Source organism: Corvus hawaiiensis, chromosome 17 (assembly GCF_020740725.1).
Source record: "Corvus hawaiiensis isolate bCorHaw1 chromosome 17, bCorHaw1.pri.cur, whole genome shotgun sequence".
In the NCBI taxonomy this organism is placed as follows: domain Eukaryota; kingdom Metazoa; phylum Chordata; class Aves; order Passeriformes; family Corvidae; genus Corvus; species Corvus hawaiiensis.
The window spans coordinates 10,863,670-10,888,193 of NC_063229.1; the positions used below are offsets into that span (position 1 = coordinate 10,863,670).

A 24,524-nucleotide genomic window follows, 5' to 3' on the forward strand; every position below is an offset into this window, starting at 1 on the left:
CTATTCTTCTTCACTGTTCTCCAGGTGTAAGCATTAACCCACTTTATTTTTTTTTAACCACGTGCCATAAGCATTTTTGCATTTTGAATATAAGGTCAATTTAGCATATGCAGAATATTTTCCTGTTCACTTTCCATTAGCATTTTATATTTATTAGTGAGAAACTCAGAAATAGTGGCTACTGAATTCAGCTAGAAACCAATTCTACACTGAATATTTAACTAAGACATGACTTTAAACTGTGTTAGTTATTTTTATAGGTATTCTAAAAATAATGCCATAGGGTTTATTACCTAACCCATATCACACAGAATTTGACATTTGGATGTTGAGGGCTCATATATATGATAAAACAGTGAGAAAATATGCACAGGAAAATTTCAAGGCTTCTGTAAAATAAAAATAAAACCCCCAGAAATTTATTATGTGCCCCAACTACACTGCAAATTGAAAAACTGACAGTGGTGGGCAGCCTGTGCACCAACATTTATCAGCTTGGATCCTCTGCACAGGCTCTTAGGATGCTCCATCAGATTAATGTCTCTCAGCAAAGAACATGCTATAAAAAAACAAGGCATGCAGCTGATAAAATTAATGAAACAAATCATTGTTGTAAAGCATTTGGTGAGGTGTGAATTTGAAAACTAGTTTCCCAATATTTGTAAAATAAACAGAAATTAATATCCATTAATAGTATCATAATGATCTTAACTGAGAATGTTGAACTGTTGCCTGTTTTGTTCTTTTCAACTGCAGCATCTCGCTGCAACTGTTTTGTGGCTGGGGAATAATCTGCTTGTGTATTCTGTAATGACACAAGAAATAAAACGCAATAGGAGGAATAAAATCTGAATTCCCTTCTCAGCAAAGAGTAATTCCACAATCCATATATTTCTGGTAGCTTTCCTATATAAGGTGCAGAGCTTTATTTTCTAGACCCATTTTCACTGCTACCTCGAGTCGGGCTCACAGGAGGAAGCAATTTGATTTAAGATTTGGGGAAAACAAAACTTTTCCCCACATCTTAAATGACACTGAGTGGTGCTAAATTTCCTAAAGCATTGGAGGGTGATGCAGCTGCCATAGAGGCCTCCCCATGGGACAGTCCCTTCTCATGGCCTTTCCCACCAAGGATGATGTGTTTCAGATCTCCATATCTCTGGGCATAGGTGCCTTTCAGATCAGCTAAAATGTGAAAAATTCAACATTTTCCATGAGAAATGGCTTATTTGCAGTTCTGCAGATACCACAGTAGCTTGCTGGTGAAACAAGGCGCTGTGCGGACTGAAGTTAAAATACCAATACCTCACAAAGTGAAGCCATGGAAAGAAAGAAGGGAATTTATTCTCTTAATCAGAACAGCAATGTGGCACAGGTTCACATCCCGATAGTTTTTACATTGTCATTTACCAAATGCAAACAATGTGGTGCCAGATGGTGCCAATGGGTGAAGGGACAAGTGGGTTCAGACATCCAGGAGCCAGGACAGGCCCAACCCACCCTTTTCTTGGTGCCAGTACCTGAGAGCAGCAGCTTTATCACGAGGAAGCCTCAGCAGTGAGATGGGAGTTTTAGCTTTGGCTTCCATGCTCTCCTTTGCAGTTTGCTGGGTCCCACGTTAGTGTTTGCACGCCTGCCCACACAGGGAGGGAACATATGTTTTGGATGGGATCCTCTCTTTGAAAATGTGTTTTTGAAGCAAAAACAAATGTTCAACATTCTCTTAGCAAATACCTCTTTTTAAAAGCCTTTCCTCATGTATCTCATGCAGACATGAGTTAGTGTCTGTCCACCACATCACCATTAATGGTTGAGCACAGTGTCCATCAGGTCCACTCTGGAGGGACTGGAATTTATGGGAATAACTGACTTTTCACTCCATTGGCTCAGCAACCTCATTAATTTGGCCTCAGTCAAAATATTTCATCCAACCTGAAAAAAAAAAACCCAACATGTTTTACCTCAATATTTCTCAACCACTTCTATTACTGCTACCAAGATTTTAGACATCGTTCTGAGATAAAAAACCTCTGAAACATTTCGTTTTGGAAGTGTGGAAGCGAAACTTTTTTTAGCCCCTTTTCCAGCCTGCCACGTTGCCATATTTACCACGGTGCTAACAGTTGTCAGAGATTATCTGGCTGAGTCACAGCTTGTATGGGCTTCACTCTGGTCCTAGAGACGTGAAGCAGCTCCTCTGCAGCCCAAGGTTTATGTTGGCATAAGCGAGATCAGAATTCGCCCTTCTGTTTACCATTTAGCTGAATCACCCCATCACAGACCAACTGTCATCTGTCACTCCATACTTTTAATGGTACATTGCACTGATGTTGTCTATTTTTTCCCCTTCCCAGCAGCCCTGTCACTCTGGTATGTGCTAATCTCTTCTTCCAGGCTTCTGGTGGATCTCTTAATGGCGGTGCCACAGCAATTTAGGGTTTTTTAAAAAAAAAAAGACAAGAGAGAATTTGGGGAGCTGCAGGCAGAATCAGATTTGCCCTGTAACTCAGGCTGCAGACTGACCAGAAACTGGGCTTTTGGAAATGCCTCCCAGGATGTGTTTTACCCACCCAGTCCCAGGCATGGCATTGTCTGGGGAGCAGAGGAGGTACCTCCCCTCCCCAACCAGAGCGGGGCTGCAGCTCTCCGACAAAGTTCATCGCAGAGAATTAATTAATTTTAAAATTGCATTCTCTTCCTCACGCCGGGGCCTTGCTGCAGCTCTGTGTTCCTACAGCCAATGGACCAGAAATCTTTTCCCAGTGCTTGGCTTCCTTGGGGCCCCGGCGGTGACAGAGCCTGGCTGCTGATTAACCCGTGCGGTGACGAGGGACGCGCGTGGCCCCGGCAGGCGCCTCGCACAGTCTCGCACCCGCTCCGCATCCCCACACGGGGAGGTGCAACATGAATCACGTATCCTCTCGGTGTTGTGACAAACAAAACAAGGAGAGAAATGCCTTGCAAAAGGCAGTTTGGCTGTGGGAGGCACTGCCCACCCCGGGCAATAAAAAATATTTCAATGTATTATGATTATTCCCTGCCTTCCCCAGAGGTGGGGGTGAGTGTGGAGGGGATTAAAGCTACGATAATCTTCAGTGAGTTTTCTGTTTGTATATGGCGGGGTTGGTCAGCTAATAATTTTAGCCTGTTGTTATTATTATTTTTGCAAACACCTAGAAAAAGATTCTGAGGTTTTCTCGTGGCCTTTCCAAAATTACCCATATGTATGTGAAATAAGCAGTAACACTGAGCAGTGAATTCCGAGTGAAGTAGCACTTAAACACTGCAGGCAGTGCCTGCGAGTACGAACCCTTTTGGGGGTCCCTACGTTTTCATGTTGGCAAAGATTTTTATCCCTGCAAAATGCAAGTTAACAATTCACTGTTCTGGTAAGTCCAAGTTGAGGGTGAAAACTGTTTCACTGCCTGGATTGCTGAATGTCTGCAACATGGAGTGCACAGAACTTGTAGAGGTCCATCTGGTAGGAGAAATAATACTGTGTCATTGCGAAATATGTGTCTGGGTGTGAGTGTATTTCTCTGTACTCCTTCTTTGTCATGATTCCTCGGTTTAATTTAAATACATGTTTCACTTCTCTCCATATTTCAGGTTTATTGCGGAGTATGAAAATCAGGAAGCTTTTTGTTCACTTCATACATCTCTTCCAACAAAGCCAGACATCCAAACCCGGCACAGACTCCAGAGTGATTATTGTTACACATGATCTATGGAGCAGATAAATTACAGCTTGATTTTTATAAGGTATATTGAGCCTGCAGGCTTCAGCAGAAACAAAAACAAAACAAAACTCAAAACCTTGGTTTAACTAGTAATTTGAGGAAATATGACAAACCTGACGTGGAAGTCACAGAGCAAATAAATATGCACATCCATCATTTTGTAAAATAATGCCTTCACTAGAGAGACCTCTGCTTGCTGCAGTCTGCAGTGTAAAATTTCTTCATGGTTTACTGGCCTCAGATCCTGCTACACAGAGAATCAAGTTAGCTATAGTTGAAAGAAACAATTCTGTGTAAGAAAAACAGTGTTGTGCAGTAAAATAGTGCACATATCAATCATGTGAGTGAAAACTAAGTTGGTTTTAGGATGTTTTGTAATATTCTTGGAACGTTTAGAGGTGTTTTTTCTTTGCTTGCTAAAATGATTGGAGGTTCTTTGCCTTTATTGTAAAATAATCTAGTTCCTAGAAATAAAATCACACGGTAGTTATTGCAAATAGAAAATCCTACAAAATACAACAAAAGGCAGTTTCAGAGTCATCTTCTGAGCACATTAGTTTTGTCGGTGCACTGGAGAGGAATAACACACACAATTCTCCCTTCAGGAACTGGCTTTTGGTACCAACTCTTTTTTTGTAGCTTGCCAATCGCTGGAAGGTTTTGTGTGAATCTAAAGAGCACCATCAGTGTCCTTTGCATGAGATCTGCCTCTCAAACTGTCCCATCCCTGCAGACCCAGGAACTGCAGTTCTCCCTGAACTGGAGTTCACAACACAGCAAAATGTACCTGCTCAAAGAGGAGGCTGTGGTTTGGGCACTGACAGGGATGTCACCTTTGACATCTGGAGTTGGGTTTTACTCAGTTGTTAAATCCAACAATTTATGTCAAACTGCTTCTGGATAAAAAACAAAACACAACCAAAATGCTCCACTTCTAAAGAAGTGTCTTCATCAAAGCCACAACCCTTTTCATGCTCCATTCCTGATCCAGCATGTCCTCAGGGTTTTCTCCATTTCCAGGGATGCTTCTCAAAGGGGCAAGATGGAGAGGAGCCAGATCACCTCCACACACAACCATGCAAAATGCAAAACACCCACAGTGCAGAAAAGAAGATGCTGCCCTGTGCAACAAGGTGGGTCTGGGGCCTCCCAGACAACACAAGACCTGGATCTCCAGTGTCCTGTGCTCAGTCTCCACCACTTTCAGAGAAATTCCAGTGCCTGGAAGAGAGCAGAAGAGCCTTTGTGTGCAAATTCCCAATGGGTCAGATGTACAAACCACAAACTGAGTGGCTCGGCCACACCAGAACTGCTGTAAATCTGAGGATATGCAGAATTACTGCTGAGGGTATCAGAGAGCTCAAACACCAAAGCTGGAGTGCCAAAAAGGGAAGGACTTCAGGTTAATAGATCAGGAAGAAGGGCTGAAATCCCTTTTGAGATGTTGCCTGCTTTATTAGGTCTGCCCGATGGAGCCTGGCTGGGAAGTCTCCTGCAGGAAGAGTCTGCATTGGACCATGAATCTGTATCTTCCACCCTTACCACAAAATTGTCCTACATGCACAGCAAAGGCAGTGGTCAGAAAAATGAGCCTAAGTTTGACCTCTACAGCAGCTGTTTTATTCTGATCTTGTAGGTTTTGGTACATAGGTATGATCCTATGTTTTGGTCTGATCCTGCAGTTCCTAGCCAGGCAAACCTTACTTGGATCATAGTTTATATGAAGGGTCCATCATCTCCTTCACTGTGTCTTCCAAGCTGCATCTTGCAGTTTAAAAACCAAGTGCACGTTCACTGCTCTTAGCATTGCAAAGCCAAAATAACTGGTTTGTGCTTCATCCATAAAATTGCCAGCTAAATATTCATTCTGGAGTCATTACTGCAGGTGTTTGTCAAGGAAGATGTACAAAGCACCCTGAACATTTTTAGCATTTCATGTACCAGGCTGAGCTGCAGGAGTGACAGGTTGAAAAATCTTGTTTGGACTCATAGACTGAAACCATTTAATATAGAAGTCACTGGTGGACTATAAATATGGAAAGCCAGTGTGCCACATTTTTAGAGAATCCCCATTCTGCATGTCTTTTAAACATATTGAAACTTCAGAGAAGCTGTAGAAGTTAAACTCACCAATTTTTGCTTTGAACATCTACACTTCTTCAACAGTGGAACCTTCAGAAGCTCAAATGCCTGCACAAAATACTCTTTATTTGAATGTGCACTTAGATTAACTGATCCCACAAAAGCCAACTCTGTTCATTTAGGCCAGGAATTACCCAATTTGCTCACATAATCTCAGCAATTACATGTTCATCTTTTTTTTAAATATCAGACCTATGTGTGTGATTTACGTAGTATGTGATCTTTTTACTTAACCTCAAAGATATTAATCTTTATTAAAGGGGATGAGAGGCAAAGAAGGGGAAGAGAAGCCAGTGACAGATACTCTGACAGTGAGGAAAAGTAATTTATAAAGTGAACATCAGTAAACATTAGGAGTGACATATTGATATCAGCAGCCAGGAAACGGCTGGCCGAGCTAGGATGAGGTATTGCACCTTAAATTGTGGCAACCATATTTTTTTCCCAAGGTTGATCTTTTATATTTTTTAAAGAGAAATTTACTATTATGCCTTCTGCTTCCCCTATGGTAAAATGCCAGAAATTTGACTGAGATTTACTTAAAGTGACAGCAATGCCCCATTTTGTCCAAGAAAGATGATTACTAAATGTCATGTCTATCTACTCTCATGTGGATCACTTATTTGACATGTTCGTGTCTCAGCTTCATAGCAGTTTGCAGCATGTTTTCTGGTGCTCTGAGGCAATCTGAAATCTTTGTGGTGCAAACATGAGCTGGCCAAAGGCAGTTCATTAAAATAAATAAATAATGCAGTTTGGAGTCGCTACTCTCTATTCCAAGGGTGTCAGGCCAGAAAAAAGCAAAAAAAGCCCTCACAAAACCAGACCAAGAGCGTATGTTCTGGTCAGGCTGCCAGAAGGCCATTGCTGGTGGGATGCTCTTGCCATCTCAGCTGATGCAGAACCACACCAAAAAGAAAATATTGGCGTATTTAAATACAGAAAATAACCTTGTACCATTTACTGTTCTTTGTTTTTTTTTTTTTAAAAATCTGAAAAATGGCACACTCTGAACCAGGGCAGAGTGTGGATTTTCCCACTTTGCTGCAGGACCCCGCTCTGCTGAATTCCTGGAGGGAGAGATGCAAAACCCAGCTGGGTGCAAGGGAACCATCAGCACGAGCTCCTGAGGTGGAGAGTCCATTTAGATCTCCTTTGCTGAGCCTCAGAAGTGACCCAAGCAAAGCAAAATGGAAAGCAAGGCAGAAAGGCTTTTTGCACAAAATGGAACAGTAGTCATGAATAATTAATGGACTTCTACCTTCCTTGCCATTTTAAGTTGTCTTTCTTAGTACTTATTGCCTTCCAGTCCAGAAATGTGTCTGCAGATTAATTCATGCATGTTTTGCAGCAGCAAGTCAAGAATTAAGGTGTGCGCTGGAGATGCAACCTCCCACCAGACCCAGCCTGATCCAGCAGTCTCCCAGCCAGAGCCAGGGAATGCTCTCACACAGATTCAGGCTCTGGCATCCTCTTAGCAAGGCCAAGAGCTCTTTTTCCCATCCTCTTCTAAAAATTTCTACCAACCCTTTTCAAATACGGAAGTTAATAATAGCAGAAAGGGCTTAAATTCTGAAAGCAAGGACATACATACATGTCATGAGAAGGACATACTTTTGGTTTGCTCCAGCACCAGAGATTCACAGATTGCCATATATTTACAAATTTTGAGGTGCAAATACTACAGTCATGAAATACAGTGATGATATTGAGTCCTGGCTTGTCCTGTTGACTGCCCTGTGCTACCAGTGCAGTCACACTCTCAGTCAAGTTTGTGTCATCAGCCAATCTAAGGGCAGCTCTGTAAAATCCCAGATTTTTTCTCCCAGACATTCCCTTTGATGCCCAGCTGCCAGCTCCCGTGTGGGCACTCACCTCAGACAGAGTTTAACTCCCAGAAAACCTGCAGGAGCAACAAAACCAGCTCAAAATGCATCCTATGTAATAAGAGCGTGTTTTTTTAGTGTATGGTGGAAGATTAAAGCCATTCTAAATGAAAGTAGAGTGTGTAACTGGGTACAAGATTTCTAAATAGGTGGCACATGTCAGCAGGCATTACAAGAGTATCTTTAGGTGAGCCTTTGATATTGACTGTTGAATAGTTCAGTCAGAGAGACGCAACCAAGTGAGAGTTTCACTGCCTTGATTTGTTTTCTGGCTAAAATAAATCTGAATAGAATACACTTAAATTATCTGTGATTTTTCTGCCTTTAAAAGGACACATAAAAGCTCATGAGATCGCTGCGGTCCCTGGGGAAAAAAAAAAGGAATGGGAAAAAGAAACCAGGAAAACCATGAAAGATTCATTTTAATGGAATCCAGGTTTAGCTGTTTCATATTTAATAATGATGTTTAATATTTCATTTACTACTGGGGACTCACCTTTTTCAGAAGAATGTGAGATCCAAGGCACTATTGTGCATTAAGATTTTATGTCTGACTGTAGCAATATTATAAGGGTTGGCACTGGAGCTGCTCAAGCCTTCTGCAGAAAGCCTGGAAGCAACAGGGTTTCTTTCTTTTTCCCTACAGCCAAAATAGGAGCTGAAGCCCCGGAAAGTCGTGGGGTAGAGCTGTGAATCCTAGCAACAGGAGGGGAAAGAACTGTATGTTTCTTCACGTCCTCCAAGTGTTGGTGCCTTCTGGTACATCATTGACAGGAAGAGACAGAGACCATGGAAAGGCCCTTCTTGCTGATGCGTCAAGAAAGGGCGTATTTTTTCCAGTGGGATGGGTGAGTTATGGGAGTTTGGGGGGAAAAACAAGCAAAGCAACACCCCAGAGTTCATACTGTTGTTGCTGTTGCACTTTCCTTCATCACAAGGCACTTCTGGTGCAGTTTTTTTTCAATTTTCTGTGCTTTTAGTCTTTTCTCACTGATAATGTGAGCTTTTCTTTTTAAGTGAATTATGAAAATGTGCACTCAAAAGTGTGAGCATATAGTTCTGCCAGAAAAATCCATCATTCTGTGGCCTGCAATGAAATCATGGGTGATAAAAGCTACCACCCATGTTCAGCAGAAAGGGAACTGAAACAAGACCACATTTCCTGGAAGAAGAGGCTCCTTTTAAATATGCAGTAGTCTTTTCTTGCCAATATTAAACCAGCATTTCCTCCTAGACAGCCTGTCAATACAGTTTGACCTCTCTCTGCATATTCTTCAGAGCCTGAAGCACTCAGATAATCTAGAACAGTTCCCCAGTTCCACCCTAGGAAGGTGGGGTTCAGTCAAAGAGAAAGCCACAGAGCCTGGTACAAAGAGCAAGGTGGGATTCTAGACTCCTTTGTCCCATCACTGTGCTCAGAAATTCACCATTTCCCAGCTGATGCCAGTTTGTCTGGTTTTGCCACCAGTTTTGCCCTTGGGAGAATCTTGCAGGCTCTTAGGAGCTTTGCCTGGATGTAAACTGTGGGAAGAGGGGCGTGGAGAAGAGCTGGGATGGAGGCATCTTGTTGTGTAACGTGGCCTGCTGCTTCTGTTGAAAGACAAATTTTGTGGAAAATGGCTCTAGTGCGTTGCTGCCTTGGACTGGACCAGCTGCTGCAAAGGTGAAGCACAGCCCCAGACAGAAGGATGCAGCAGAAGAGAAGGATTTGGCTCCCAGCTCTCACCAAAGCTGAAGAAGGGTCCTACGAGCCCTTCTGCCTGTGGGGACCTGTTCAAAATGCACCCCCTTCCTGCAGCAGCTCCCTTCAAGATTTTCCAAAAAGATTTCTTGCCAGGAGAAGGGAAGCAATTTTTTTTATTATTAGGGGTTTTTTTGCTTGCAATTTCAGTCTCAGATCTCATTGAAGGGCTCTGGCATTTGCATAACTTCCCACGGAAACTGAATCAATGTTTGACATCATGGAACAGAATCTCAGGCGTGATTTAGCATTAGTAAGCCACCAGTCATCAGCACACTGTCATTCCCCTATAGCTGACATCTTAATAGAGTCAGCCTCATGCACACACATGTTCACCAGCAGCAAATTCTTCTGTTCTGGCCATGCAGGAGCTTTTTTTTTTAACATGGGCTTGCACATATGAACATCCAAAAGACACTGGTCCAATATGATCAATTTTCAGGGCTCCAAATGCATTTTCCTTTTAGGTAAGAAGGCAATTTTAAGTCCTCTTAAATAATTGAAGATACTCCTGATACAATCAAAAGTCAAGCTCCCCAAGATGAAAATGTCTGGATGATGAATAAGTTAATGGAACTAAAATCCCAGTCGTGGCTGATTAGGGGACCAGGAGAGTTTATCAGAGATGGGAATGTACAAGTCCAGTCACGGCCTGACCTTGTAACGAATGAGAGCTGAAAAGCAATTAATTGAGAAATTATCAGGGAAAAGTGAAGTTGTATGGTTGGTTAGCTAAAGCAATATGTCAATGGGCCAGGGATTGATTTGCCTGGAATACCTCAAGGTCTCTGTTCTGATGATTCAGGACTTGAAGGAACTGGCCCGAGCCAAGCAATAAAAATAAAACAGGGTCAGGAGAGGGAGTCATCAGTCAGCATGGAGGCTCAGTGTTCATGTATTATTTAGCTGGTAGTTAAGGGAAGTTATCAAACAAGAGCAGACTTTAAACCCAAGTTTTTTTCCCCTGTGGGAGGGGAAATGAAGGGAGGGAAAAGAAGATGTTCGATTGTGCCAATGCTCACTGTCCTCAGCTCAAACACTGGGCTTGGGAGCTGGGTCCTGGGAGCAAGAGGTGCCAGGGTTGAGTGTTCACAGAGAGGCATGATCAGTGCTGACAGTGGGCATCATTTATTGCTGAGATATTTCCTTCCTTGCTGCTGCACAAGACCTCTGCTCCCACCTCCAGCAGACACCAGGACACCTCTCCCAGGCCACCAAACTAACAGTGAACTTCTGCCCACTTGAACCTTGATTATGTCAACTCATCCACACCTCAGCTTCCCACATCCTACACATTTGGGAGAATAATGGTGGGACCAAGACTTGTGCATGTTGATCTGAGCTGCAAAACATGTCTGGAAACACAGTTCTGTTCCTTCGAAGATAAATATGGAACACTCTGAATGAGAATGTAGTATCCTGTAACTCAGGAAAGCAGCAAAGCAAATGAAAACAGCAAAACAAATGATATATAAAGTCTTCTAGAAAGATCAGTGGGTTGGGTGAGAATATCTGTGTCTTGCCTTGTGACAATTCACTAAATAACACTAAACTCTGTCTCTGCCTTGCTGAAGAAAGGAGAAAACTCCCACAGAACCAGCCAGTACATGTTTCGTGGCAGGATCAGGGCCTCAGACACCACAAATTGTTCCGTTTCGGGATCAAGATCCTGAGATGTTGCATGAAAATTTTTGTTGGAAAACTGCAGCTAGCTTTCCTATCAAAACACTTCAAGTTCTCGTTTTTTTAGAGAAAGGCTTTCTAAATATTTCAGATTTGATATTGGGTCTTTTTTGTCATGTTCCCCACTAATCAAAATTAGAACAAAGCTGTAATTTAAGCTTGTTATATTTCAATACGTAATAAATACAAGAAACTCCAGTAATTCACTGCAAATAGCCATTGCTGATGCAAAAACAGGTTTCTAGAAGGAGATTCCATCAGCAACTGTGAGATAAAGGAACAGCTTTATCCCACTGCTTATGGACGTATCTGAACACATTTCTGGGACTCACAGCATGTCACGCTCCGTGTAATGCATTTTCCATTTGTTCTGACCTGAGAGCTTTGCATTCAAGGAGCAGATCCCCCAAGTGAATTCATCAGGAGGAATAATAACCAATGAACATGCTTGGACTGCTGGGCCAGCAGATCCAGCCTGTCAGTGTGCCGAAATTCAGGGTAGCACAAATGCAGCCTCCTTTGCTTAAGGACCACAAGGACACAGCAATATTTTCCCAGTCTATTTCATTGAAATGAAAGAGAAAGGATTTGGAGAGTGGATTGCATCATTCTTCTCCTCTGACGACAAGTTGCTGCACAGTGTCAGTACAGGATCCAGGAGTTTAGGGGGTGGTGGTGAAGATGCTGGAATAACCTGGCTCTAATCACCTATTACCACCTTATGATGATTATCAAAGCTGATTCCGAATGAATCCTCTTTGGAGCAGGTCCTTGGCTGGCACTCTGCTCTGCAAAGTGCATGAGGTGCTGCTTGTGCAAACACAACCACCCCCAGTAAAACCAGTGGAATCCCAAATGCAGCTTCACGTTGCATGAGGCAGTTGCTGGGTATTACCACTGGGATGGGATAAAGTTATATTGTTCTGCTAGGAACCAGGAAATGTTTTTTGGAGCATCCTGCTCCACAAAAGGTGTGCTGGACTGCACTCTGATCTCACATATCAGAGGGAAATTCGGAGATTTGGCCTCTTTATTTTCTTCACTCTTTTCAATGGCAGTCAAAGACTTTCAGTATAAAGGCTGTGATGCTTTAGGATTGTCACAACGTGGAAGGGCAGGAAAATGCCTGGTCTGGAGTGTGACACACTTTCCATTGTAAATTAAATTAAGAAAGCCCAGCAAAGGCATGAAGCAGTTCACACCAGCAGTACTTTTATCTAGTAGTACTGGTGTGAACTTCTGTGTGCCTGAGCCCACCCAGGGAGAGAGAGATGGTCAGGTGCTACTGACCCACATCCAGGACTCCGAAGAAGTGTGATGTGTTCCCAGCTCTCCCATACATTTCTTACACAGGTTCAGCCAAACCATTCAGCTCCTCTTTCTCCTCCATGTCTGGTTAAATGTGGAATCATCCTATTTTCATTCCTAGCATCTGTCGAAGCCCTGATGGTGGGTGAGATGGCAGTTCCAGGCACCACTGCAGTGCGGTGTGTGGGACCACTGGTGTGTCTCCCCCCATAAGTGCAACAACAAATTAATCTATGCTTGTTATTCTCTGAGGACAAGGAAATCATTCAAGCAGGTAGGCTCTAGATGCCTAGGCTCCAAAATATTGTGTACTGGCCTCAAAAAGAGCTTGGTATGAGAGACAGACTTAGTTACAGCTCTACATCCCCCACTTGGGCTGGTTGCTGTTGTTGCAAAGGGTTAACAGACACTGCAAAACATTTCCAGGATGAAGAGCTAAGATTTAGTGTACTGAATTAATTCTTAAATTAGAACAGGGGATTTGCACATGATTTCTAAGGGAAATTATCTTCTGGGTAAAATTAATACAGGAGATGTTTCAACATCTGGGATGGCATTATCACGAGCAATGATTACCCAGACATTGCCAAAAGAAAGAGATCCCAGTAAACTCTTTCTTTTCCTAACCAAAGTAAGCTCCTCACCCTGAAGGAAGGGGAATATTTGCAGAGTCTTGGCTTATTTGGGAATGCACAAGAGGATTCTACATGAGAAAAAAGCTGTGTGCTCTGCTGATCGACAGTTGGGAAACAGAACTGCAGACAGGGAAGGTTCTCATTGCAGGTGGGCTCCAGGCACCCGGCTGCCTCCCTCGCCTCTGAGCTCCTCGTCAAAAATAGGTGCTTAATGCAGTGCTACAGCTGTCCAGGTGTTTAGTGTTGGGAGGGTAAAGAGGAAACACACTGGCAGATGTGACCTGGAAAACCTCCAAAAGGAAGGTTGGTCCCTCTGCTCCCCACCCAGAGACCACAAAACTCATCCAAATGCCTCATCTTCCTCCAGCCTTTAGAAGGACGGCTTTTCCCTGACGAAATTTTAAATAGGGCAGAGAGTGAAGCCAAAGCAAGACCTGCGTCAAAACAATCACCCCCCAGGAGGAGCTCATAAATATTTATTTTCCTTCGGTGTATTTCATTTTGTCAGGAAAAGAGGAGGGCGCTTGAGCAGGAAAAGTAGACCAGTGGCACAGTGCTCCTTTCACAGGGAAAAACACCGATGTTTAATTTAAAAGGGCATAAATACAAGAGAAATGCCTCTTTACTTTCATGTTAGTAGCTGGCTATTAAATTACATCACAAGTGCTACGTGTGGGACCAGGCGAGTGCATGGTTATTTCTGTCTCCTAAACCGGAGTGCAAGTCTCAGCGTAATTACTTTGGATCCAAGTGTAATTACCAACTGATCTGCAGGAACATACACAGCGGTGACATCCATCCCAGGCAGCATTAGAGCCTGATGATAACACAGCATCATTAACACAGCTTAGCACTTCCCTCCGTGGCTGCAGGCCATGGTTTTCCCCGGGAAAGGGCTCGCGTTGGGCGGCCGGGATCGCTCAGGGGTCACCTGAGATCCTGTCCCCGCGTGTGCAGGGGCTGGGAGCACATCAGTGCAGACACCGGCAATCATGATACCCTAATCACGGGAAATCAGGCTGGGACAGAGTCTTTGCCAAGATAAATCCCCTTGTTTTGGTATTTCTGCAACCTGCCCCTTTTTTTCCCCCCCAAGTCCACGATAAGAAGGAGGGTGCTGAGTCCCCCTGGGGTCACTTTTTGTTTAGCTTTTTTCTGTTTTACTCTGCTTTGCTGTGACAGCATCATGCTCAGATTTTGGAATATTTTCTCTAGAGTTCACACTTGATCTGTCTCCTTTTGGAAGACAGCGGGTATAGGGATTTTCTTTTCTTTATTCTTTATCTTCTTTTTTTTTTTTTTTTTTCCCGAGGCTGAAAACATCACAGTAAACAACCTATTTATTCTGATGGTTTTGAGCTTTCTCTACACCTCCAAGAAGGTCAGGGAAATGATTCAGAAAGAGAAAAGGAGAAAAAAAAAAATCCTCCTTTCTTTTCATAATTGCCTGTTCTGTTACCACACCTTCTCAGTGCTACAGTGTTGCAAAGACAATGCAATAGACCAGTGTAGAAATGAAGATGCATTAAAGAAAAATAAAGTGGATTTTTTTTTTAAGTTGGTGTTTTCAAGTACCTTTAGTTGTGTCCATTCTAGCTCATAAACACGAACAAATGAAAAGATGACAAAACATAAATTGACATAATTTCCTGTAAGAAGTACAGAACCTAAGATTATACAAATAAGCAAGAAAATATCTCCCAGCTCCTGTAGGTAACAATGTATTTGCTCCCAGCTCAGGGTCAGTGATGGTAAAGTGAGATTGACAGGGTAGCTAACCCCTGAAGGAGGTTTTCCATTTTGGTCAGTCCTGCTAAGCCATGCTTGCTGCTTTGAATGAGCTCGGTTTCACAGAGAGATCTTATTTTTCCCCTAATTTTGCTTATGTATTGGTTTTATCTGAGCAGCTCCGCAGATGTCAGTGAGACACATTTTGTTTTGAGTTACATCAGCGTAAATCACAACTGATCCAGTGAACTCAGAGATACCCTCTTTGCAGTGAGATCTGTGACACGAAGGGTTTGGTGCCACGGTATTGTGACAGCTTAAAGCCCCTCCATGAGGAAACAAAGTCAGGCTCAGCACTATCCTGGAACACATTACAAAGCATGTTTGTTATTGCACAGAAGACAGCATTTGCCTTGGCTGTGAACAAGAAACCCAGATCTGTAACAGCTAAGATTTCATCTCTACCATTTATCCAATGAGCTTCCCAATCCTCTTGCACAGATACCCTGCTGCTAATATAGCAGTCAAGATCAGAGCACTTAATCAATCATTCACTGAGGACAAATATGCGTAATCTAAATTAGAACAAACCCAGGCATATTTTATATGACAGCTGTACAGATTTTTAAGAAAAAGCATTGGCAAGAAAATTGCATGAGAACAAAATTGTCTTGTGTTTATGCTTAAAGTGGTAGATTTCCTAAAAGCTTCTGTGGCATTAGGTAGCCTTGAACATACAGGGGCACAATTCTGCTTTTGCTGCTTTCACTTCCACGTTTTCATCAATAAACCAGGGATGCATTTGGCCCCTCCGGCTCTGAAGCAGAAATCCTGCTGCAGACCTCAGTATGATGTAGAGTCCTTCTTAAAAACCTTTCATATTTTACGATCACTGTCAATTCTCTTATGATCAGTGTTGGTTCAGGCTTTCATGAATCAAAAATCAGCTCGTGGAACGCATCTTAGAGCAACCTATTTGTCTGCAGGTAGCAAAGGAAAGTGGTACTTTGAAGAATAAACCCCTCTGCCTTCAGAACGAAGCTCAGGCTGCACAGGAGGCTGGAGCAACTTACAGCTTCTATTCAGGCTCCGCTCTGGGCATGCTGGGTGACCTTGTGTTCTCCCATTTTCCTCTGGGGGAGATATTATTTATCCCTGATAATAAAACACAGGATTCTTCTACTACGACTCGTGGTTTAATCTATTGTGTCAACTAGCACAAGCTCCCTTGGATAAAAAAAAAAAAAAATCAGAGGCAATAAAAGGAGTTAAAAATGAAGCATCTTTAACTGAAGCAATACAACTTTCATCTGAGGTCAGGCCCATGTTGCCCTGACTCTGCAGGGTAGGATCTCCAGAGAGGAACATCCCAGAGATGGCCTTTGAGAGTGGATGGCAGCTCTCGCACAGCCCACAGGGCCCATCAGGCTTGAAGACCCTTCAGCTCGGGGTACAAACCCAACAAGCAGCAGGAAGGCTGAGTCCAGCCTCTAACAGGGCAGGCAGCACTGCCTCCTAGAAGGAGGAATCCTGAAAAAATGCTGTAAGGATCTCTGCAAACATCCCTTCCCCATGCACCTCTGCAGATCAGGCTCTAAAGAGTTGCTCTGTTGAAATTCTGTGTCTGCTTCTCCAGAGGAGCAAATGCTCCCACAGAAGTTCACACATCACCAAACATCCCATGGAGACTGAATTCCAGATTATTGCCATATCTTGGGACTTTTAAATATCCATTTCAGTCCCTGCATGAAAGCAGGTCTGATCCAGAGCACAGCAGGACTCATTTGCTCTCCTCTGACTTCATTTTGGAGGGACCTGTGAGATTTTCCAGGGACAGCTGTCAAACTCTTCTCCCAGTCAGCTTGCTGAGGTGAGGCATTGCCATCAGCACTGTTTGCAGTGCTGCAGGTTTGATCAAAGTTGTCAGGGAGATGTTGGTAGAAGCAATGGTCTGATATTGTAATTGAAGGTAGTGGTGAATACCTATTACCAGAAAAGTTTGGGGGAAGCAGTACAGAGGGCTTTGGAAAACTTTATCTTGGGTGTCCAAGCTGGAATTTGTATGCCTACTTGCTTATTTTTGCATCCAGAGGTCCATTCTGGATTTTACTTGGATCCTTAAGCAGGAGAAATTAGTCTCAGCTTCAAAGAGCAGAGCTGAATGTGGAGCTTCTTTATGCTTAAGGACAAGACAGAGGCTCTGCAGGTACCAGAGACCTGGAAGCAGGATTCCCACTTTTCACCATCCAGAAATCACTGTGTTTCCCAGTCTGGCTTATTTTTTTAACTTAGATTTATTTTTTTTTAACTTCTCAGGTTTTGCCTCAGTCACTTGCCTGGGAGGCTGCTGTGAGGAGGTGCACGAGGATGGACTGGAGCATCCAAATGGAGGCCCCCAAACATGAGCATTTTTCCCTTTACCTTCCCGCACCATTGGGAATAATAATTCCTCGCAGGGCTGTTGCACAGCTTGATTCATTAAGGCTTATGAAGTGCTTTTAGCTCCGGCACCGGAACGCTCTATGCAAGTTGTTTTGGACTGCTCAGGTGTTAGGAGGAGAGGCATTGCAGGAGGAATACAAATAAATCAAGAGAAACTGCCCCTTCCTTCCATGCGTCCCCTGCCCCCCACTGTTCTCCATCACTGTTGGTGTCAAACAGTTAATTTACAAGCCCAGCACTTTACAAAGCCCCTGGAGCACCAATTGTCCCTTTCTCATGCAACATCAGCTCCTCAAAACAGCCAGCTGAGTCTCCGGGGTCAGCCTGCTCCTGCCCTTCCCGAGGCAACTTCAGCCTCTCTCCGGAACCGCCTGGGTATTTATTTTTGGACAAGTCAGATCCAGCATTACCCACCCTGCAGCAGGGTGAACCGGAATAAGCCCGGGGTGCAGGTGGCTGCTCTGAAGTGTGCCATGTGCTTGGCCCAGGAGGGAACATTCACGTGGGGAAGGTGACCCAGATATCTCACCCAGCCCACCACCCATGAGGGCATCCCCACACAGCGCAGGGAGCGCTCAGCCTGGCAGAACAAACCGGGAGAGCGATGGGCAAAGGAAGGAAGGTGAAGGCGGTGGATCTTTCACTTGGCTTTTTTCCCCCTCCCTCCCTCGGTCTCCCTCCCCTCTTCCAGTCTGTTGCACGGGAGCTGTCGGCCATGCTGTTCCAGTTCAGGGGCTCCTGCAACAGAAAAGATCAGCTGTTGGAGAACCCATGGAAAGCCCTGGGGGAGAGCCATGGCCGCAAGGTAATCAGCAGGCAAAGTTATTACCATTATGCTGCTAATTAATTCCCAGCTCATTACGTTTCCTGTGGCTAATTTGTACTCGCCGCTGATTTGATTAAACTCATCTCTATGCTAATAAATGTGTTTTCCATTTGTTTTAGCGACTGTAGGAAGAGAGCCCGGTATTTACATATTTTGACGTTTATCAAATAAAACGCGGCGCCTGAATTAATTCTGCTCTGATTTATAAGTGGAGGGGGGAGGAAGGGGAGTGAGAGGATGCTGAGGGTCAGGCGTGCATCGCGTGTGCATGGCAGAGTGAGCCGGGGGGGCTGTGATGCTCCTCACATTTCATCCTCCCGGCCCCATCCTGCCCAGGGATGCTCCTGCAAGGCGGCCTCCACCTGCTCAGCCGCTCCCCTGCCATTTATTTCCCCTTCCCAGCTAAGTTTTGGGACGTGGGGCTTTGATTTGTAGGTGCATCGCGCGGTTCAGCGGCATCTCGTCAGGTGGATTTCTCTTTGTCTTTCAGAAATTGCTCTAAATGAAGATTAGGTTTACACTGCAGCACCTCATTATAAGCAGTGACTGTGTTTCCCAGTTCTGTTCGTCAGGACTCGCTACAGTAATATCAGACAGCTTGAATTTCTAAGCAGGGGGAGGAACAGACACCTTGCCATGCACACAAATTTATTTTAGGAATGTGTTTTACCCTCTCTACCCCTGGTAACTTGCAGGGCAGAAAGCTCTGTCTGGCCCTCCAGCATCTGCCTTCTAAACCCAAGACTAACTCTTCAGGGCAGATCTTCAGCAAGTGAAACTCCACTCAAAACACTCCTCCTGTTTCCTGCAGTTAACTGCTGCAGTATCAGTCTCCTCTTCATTTGGGGTAAATCCTAACAGAAAAAAACCCCTGAGAGTGTAAATCAGTGTGCTCTAACATCACTCAGGGTTTGCGAAATCCAGCCTTTCCTTTTCCGAGGAAAACTGGTAATGGTCAGCAAGCAGATCCCCTCCCTCTACATGTGTGTTCATACGTGTAATCTTCTGCTGGTGAACAGACATCTGTGTCACACGGGGTGGAGGCCAGAGCCTCGCAGGAAGCATGGACTGGGGAGGGCTGAGATGGGAGGAAGGTAGGGAAAGGTTCCTCTTCTGGGGCTGGAAAAGGCACAGTGGCTCAGCAGGGATGCCTGGGAATCCAGGGAGATCTAAGTCATCCCAGTCCTGCTCCCTGGTTTTGCCTGGAAGCTTGGCTCAAGCCCAGAGGGATTTGTTTTCCCTCTGCATGTTCACTTCGGGCTGGATTCTCTGGTTTTTCTCCCAGGTGCTCGCAGGTCACACCAGTGGCCCCAGCTTGCTTTCACACTCCCAGTAAAAGTTTCCCAGTAAAAAGGGGCCCCAACGACGCCACTTCTCACTCTGGCAGTGAGACACCTTCCACCGCCGCTGCTTCACCCCAGGCAATCTGAAACAGCTTCATTGCTTAAGTAACAATTAACAGCCCTGTCTTTTGGGAGTGCTTCTGGAGCGCTGCGCGTCCCCTGCTCCGGAGCCGGCGTGCTCCTGCCGTGCAACCCGAACTGTGGGCATCGGCCAGCTCCTGCCCGCCCCTCATCCTGATGCATGGAAGGGTGATGATGGGCTGCACTGTGCTGCCAGCCCACCCCCAGCTCAGCCAGAGCCGTGCTGATGTTCCCTCTCCCCTGGCACTCGCTCCAAGGCTGCGCAGACACTCCTGTGATGCTGCCCAGGGTGAAGGTGTCCCACTGGCAATGCAGCACAGGTCCCTCACAGGGCTGATCCAGCTGTGCTGCCAGAGCATGGCAGGAGGTCCCTGGGCTGTTTTTAAAACAGGTCCCCAAAGAGGAGCTGGCGGAACCCTGGCTCCGTGCTCAGAGTGATCACTCAGCCCGAGTGATGGGGGACGCCTGACCTGGAGCGCTGCCTTGGCCACGCACCCAGAGTCCCAGCAGTTCTGCAGCATTGTCTCAGCATCACCAGAACAACCAGCTAAGCCATGCAGTGGTGGATTGCTGGACTTTTCTCTTCCTACGAAACCTTTTAAGCCTTTGCAAAAGCGGGAAGTATTACGGACAAAAAACCCGCCTTGTTTCACGTTAACAGCCTTTGCTTTTCCTGGCGAAGGTGGGACAATAGCCACACGCTGCATGGTATCAGTGTCACAAAGAACAGAACCAAAAGGCTTCAGCTCAGGACAAATAAAAGTAACATTGATTCCTTTTTATTTTTCCTTTTTTTTTTTTTTTTTCCAGCTGGTATCAATACATTAAACAACCACGCTGGAAAAGTGAAATTGATTCAAGGCCTTCAGTGCTCCCTGCCAAAAAAGCCTCCTGCAAGGATCTATTCTGTATTGAATTACAGTCTGGAAAAGTTCAATAGGTTATTGTACAAACAGAGAGCAAAAGCCTGTCAACAATGGAGCCAAAGTGATTGTGCAGCTTCTTTGTGCTTGCCAGCCCTGCGCCCCTCACAAGCTCGGATGTTAAATCAGTTTAATTAAAATGGTGGGCTTCAAATGCCTCGCATTTTTTTAATGCATGTCCTTGTGTAAAGATATGTAGGCTGAGCTTTAAAGCCGCCTGCCTGCACTGACGGCCCCTCCATCCCTTTCTTGGTCCTAAACTGCAGCGGATTTTTACAGCTGCAGAGCACTTTGGGCAGATGCTGGGGCTGAGTAGCATCACCAGCCCCATCTGGAACAGTTCGGGGTTTGAGCAGCATCCTCAGCCTCAGCCTCAGCCCCATCCAGAGCAGCTCCAGGACTGAGCAGCACCCTTAGCCTCAGCCTCAAGCTCTGGTGTGTTCCCCTTTGCAGGCTGGAGCTATGCTTTGGGGCTCTGTGGGTGTACAGGACTTGGCTGTGGGACTTGGCTCCAATGTCCTCTCCAGAGGGACTGGGTGCTCCCCAGGAAGCAGCAGGATGAGGTCCCTGACGCTGCAGCAGGTTTGTCACAGGTCTCACCACAGGGTCTCCTCCTCCAAGGAGGCGGGAGACACTCGTGAGCTACACCAGGATTTCTAAATCCCCCTCTCCATCTCTAATTAAGATTCAAATTGAGTATAGAAATCATGTGTAAGTAAGATGCTAATTATTAAAGCCATTGATCTCCCAGACAATAAAGCAGCCTCATTTTTCTGGCCCTGCCCATGTTTTGAGGCAGCTCTGAGCCCTCACCATCAAAAATACCCGGGATATCTGGAATCCACATTGGAGAAGTGTGAAAGTGATTGATTTTGTGGAGAGGTGAAGTCTCCATCTTGCTCTGAACAAAACCTCTAGCCCAGCCCCAGACAACCCTGGCAGCGTGTCTGGCTCTCTTGATAGCTCAGCTCCCTGTAGTGACCATTAAACTTTGGTCCCCCACCTCACTGGACATCTGCTTATGCCTTGTCCATCCTGCACCAGTGCATTTATTTTCTCTTTGGGGTCAGTGGGATTTACCTCAGAGCATTTAGTGGCTTCTTGTTCCCGAACTGGACAACTGTCATGGTTGAATATCCTATCTAGGAGTTACAGGGGTTGGGGAAAAGGTGCTCTTAGTTTGAAAAAATACATGAAAAAATGGCTGGAAAATTACAGGGAGAGAAAATGATATGGAAAGCAGAGCACAACCCGTATGGGGCCAGGCTGGAAAGTGCGGGGCAGAGCCATAGGGCTGGGAGGATGAAGGTGGCCAGTGCTTTAGTGGCCACAGCAAGGACAGACTCACAAAAAGAAAAGGCTTGGGCTGCAGAAGAGAGGAATGCTAGCCTGGAAACACAGAGTGCAGCACCACACTGCACCAAAACGCTGGAATTAACATCAAAGCAGTCCTGGAGCAAATGAGATTACGGTATGCATGTTAATGAGGCAGCAGCACTAATCAGCCAGGATGCCTCGCTGGGAGGGCTGCAGTGCCAACTTGTGATTTCTGTTGTCAGGCTGGACCCAGCTTCCATTTGGAGTGAAGATTTTGTTTGGTTTTAAAAGCATCAGTATTTTTGTGGGGTTTCAGGCAATCTCAGATTTGATTTGATTTCTTCAAGTAGATGTCTGGCCCTTCAGGGTACAGAGAAGAACTTGGAAATGGGATTGAAGTGGTCCCCAGGGCCAAACCAAAAACGACTCCAAAGCCAAGGAGCATATGAAAGTTGCCCAAAATGCATTTTACTCTATTTTAAAACATCGTTATTTTTAAGCCGATCTCACCAGTTTGCAGGGCTGAGTGCACGGCTTTGCACACAAAAGGCAGTGCATTTTTGTGCCAAGCTTTCCTAAGGAACAGGAAGCCACTCAAGATGCGCGGGGTCCAGCTCTGCTCACATTTGCAGTGGGTTTTTCCTGGTGCCACAATGCTGATGTCACAGTTATACTTCCCCATTAAGCTTCAAAACTGGAGTTTTTAATGTCAAGAGCCCTCAAAAAAGCACTTGCTTAGGAGATACGTGGCTTCAGGCAAAAAGCTGTAAAAGGGGCAGCCCCTCCCAAGGGAGGCTTAGCTGGGCTGGGGAAAAGGATGGCAGGAAGATGAGGGTAAGGAGAAAATCCTGAGGAAGGAAGGAGAGAATTGACATAAAGGAAAGGCAGATAAGCTGCTCACAAGAATTAAAAGGGCAGGACCCACAGCAGAGGACAGGCATGAGCCCTGTCTCTGCTTGAAACCTGGGGTGCTCCCAGAGGCCAGGGTACATATTCATCTTGGTCAGGGAAGCTTTGGAGCAGGAAAAGGGAAGACTTTCTGGGGCTTTTTATCTGTCTCTGTGCCAAAATAACCCCCTGGGAGCCAGAGGAACGTGGAGAAACAGCCACACCAGGGAATGGGAACGCTGCAGAGTGTGCTGCAAAGGTGCAAACTGCTCTGAGGATCAGGCCCAGCCTTCTCAAGGTTCATCTCAAGCCCTTTTTGTGGAAAATGCCATTCTGATAAACTCCTTCTGCAAGGAAACCACTCTCGTTTTGATCTGTTTTTCAAACAGCCTTTCTTCTTGATTGGAGAAATTGGCTTAAATTAGTCTCTCTCCCTTTTCCTAAGCAAGGCTGCAATTCACTTCTGCTTCCTTCTCCTTTCACCGATAATCTCGTTTGCTGAAACTGTGAATAAAACAGAATTTGAGACATTTGAGTGTTTACAGAGCAGAACAACATGTTTTATGTCTGAGTTTGCCATGCAAACGTGTCTCTTCTGCAGGTGGCTCTGAGCAAGGCACAAGGGGGGCTGCCAGAAGAGATGGTCCTCAGTTCCCAGCTCTTGTCCATCTCTGAGAAAACATTTCTTTTTGCTTGCTGGAGAGCAATGTTGTGGCTCAGCTCACAAAGAACTTTCCTGCCTCACTGCAGAGGTGCTGCAGGAATGGGGTCCCAGAGCTGCATCTACCCAGTGCAGAGATCTGGGCAGAGCAGTGGAGGAATGGGGGAGTAACCAAACAGGCCTGAGAAGGTGCAGATGTCCCTCCCTTCTGCCACAGATTGCCATGGCTGGGAAAAGAAGCTGTTCAGTAGCGCTTTCCATGCCAGGGAAATCATTAGCAAATTAATCATTTACTAATTAAACAGCATGATACCCATGTAAAGGGAGTGTGATTACCCTCTTTTATAAGGCAGGAAACTAAATGGTGTTTCTGATTTTAGACCAAATTTGCCCTCTGGCAACCCCACAGCTTTGCTCCACGGCCAAAGAGGGTTCTTTGGAGCACCCACCTCTGCACCCTGACGTGCACCTTGTCAGGACCATCACTGCCTGGTGGCATTTCCCAGGCACCTGTTGGAAAGTGCTGGAGGCTTGGCTGGTCTAATGCCATGGCCTTTCCATGTACAGTGGATGCCGGAGGGCCAGAGGACCCAGTCAAGGAAATGGGGCTGCATCCTTGCTGGGCATCCCAAAGGCTTGCTGGGTGCACATACACCCTTCACCACCTCTCCAGATGAAGACCAAAATTATGCAGTCAGGAGAAGTGACCATAATGAGACCCAAAGTCTGATCTGCTTCTTTTCACTCTTCTGATTTTATTTGGATCATGTATGCGAAATTAATCTCCTGCTTTATCCCAAATGAGAGCCCCTGGCAACAGACTTGATCTGCAGCATACGAGTATACATTTATTTAAAAAGTGAGGAGGAGTGAAATTGGGCAGGCAGAGCCGTGGCAGTGCTGTCCATGAAGCCCATGGCAGTACCTTTCTCCTTGTATATTGGAGAAAGTCTTCAGGATGCAGAAAGAAAATTTATAATTTAAATGCCAAATTATTGCATTGCGGGAATGTTTGTCCTCGCTAAGACCTCTCATACCATCCCTACCACAATGCCTTCCACTGAAGTGCTCTCATACAGCAGAAACTCACCAGAAATAGAGCCAAAATCGTTCCCCTCCCTTCACAATCACGAGGGGTCCAGCTCACAGCGCTGACACAGTGCAGCAGCCCAAGCCCTGT

At 45.2% G+C, this 24,524-nt stretch overlaps 2 long non-coding RNA genes across 5 annotated transcripts in view; one reads left to right on the plus strand and one right to left on the minus strand.

Moving 5' to 3' along the window:
* Positions 1–475: 475 nt before the first annotated feature.
* The window catches only part of LOC125334658, a 36,599-nt gene continuing 12,550 nt past the window's right edge, over positions 476–24,524 (minus strand). For 2 of the 4 annotated variants that reach the window (XR_007207188.1, XR_007207189.1), the window contains one exon: positions 9,609–23,187. This is a non-coding gene — a long non-coding RNA (uncharacterized LOC125334658). Of the gene's footprint in view, positions 1,933–3,853; positions 3,988–9,608; positions 23,188–24,524 lie in introns of those variants that run through there. The other 2 variants (XR_007207190.1, XR_007207191.1) reach the window with 2 other exon arrangements.
* Positions 6,867–18,317, plus strand: LOC125334657. Its single transcript, XR_007207187.1, has 3 exons — positions 6,867–7,013; positions 8,415–8,616; positions 17,180–18,317. It is a non-coding gene; the product is annotated as an uncharacterized LOC125334657 (long non-coding RNA).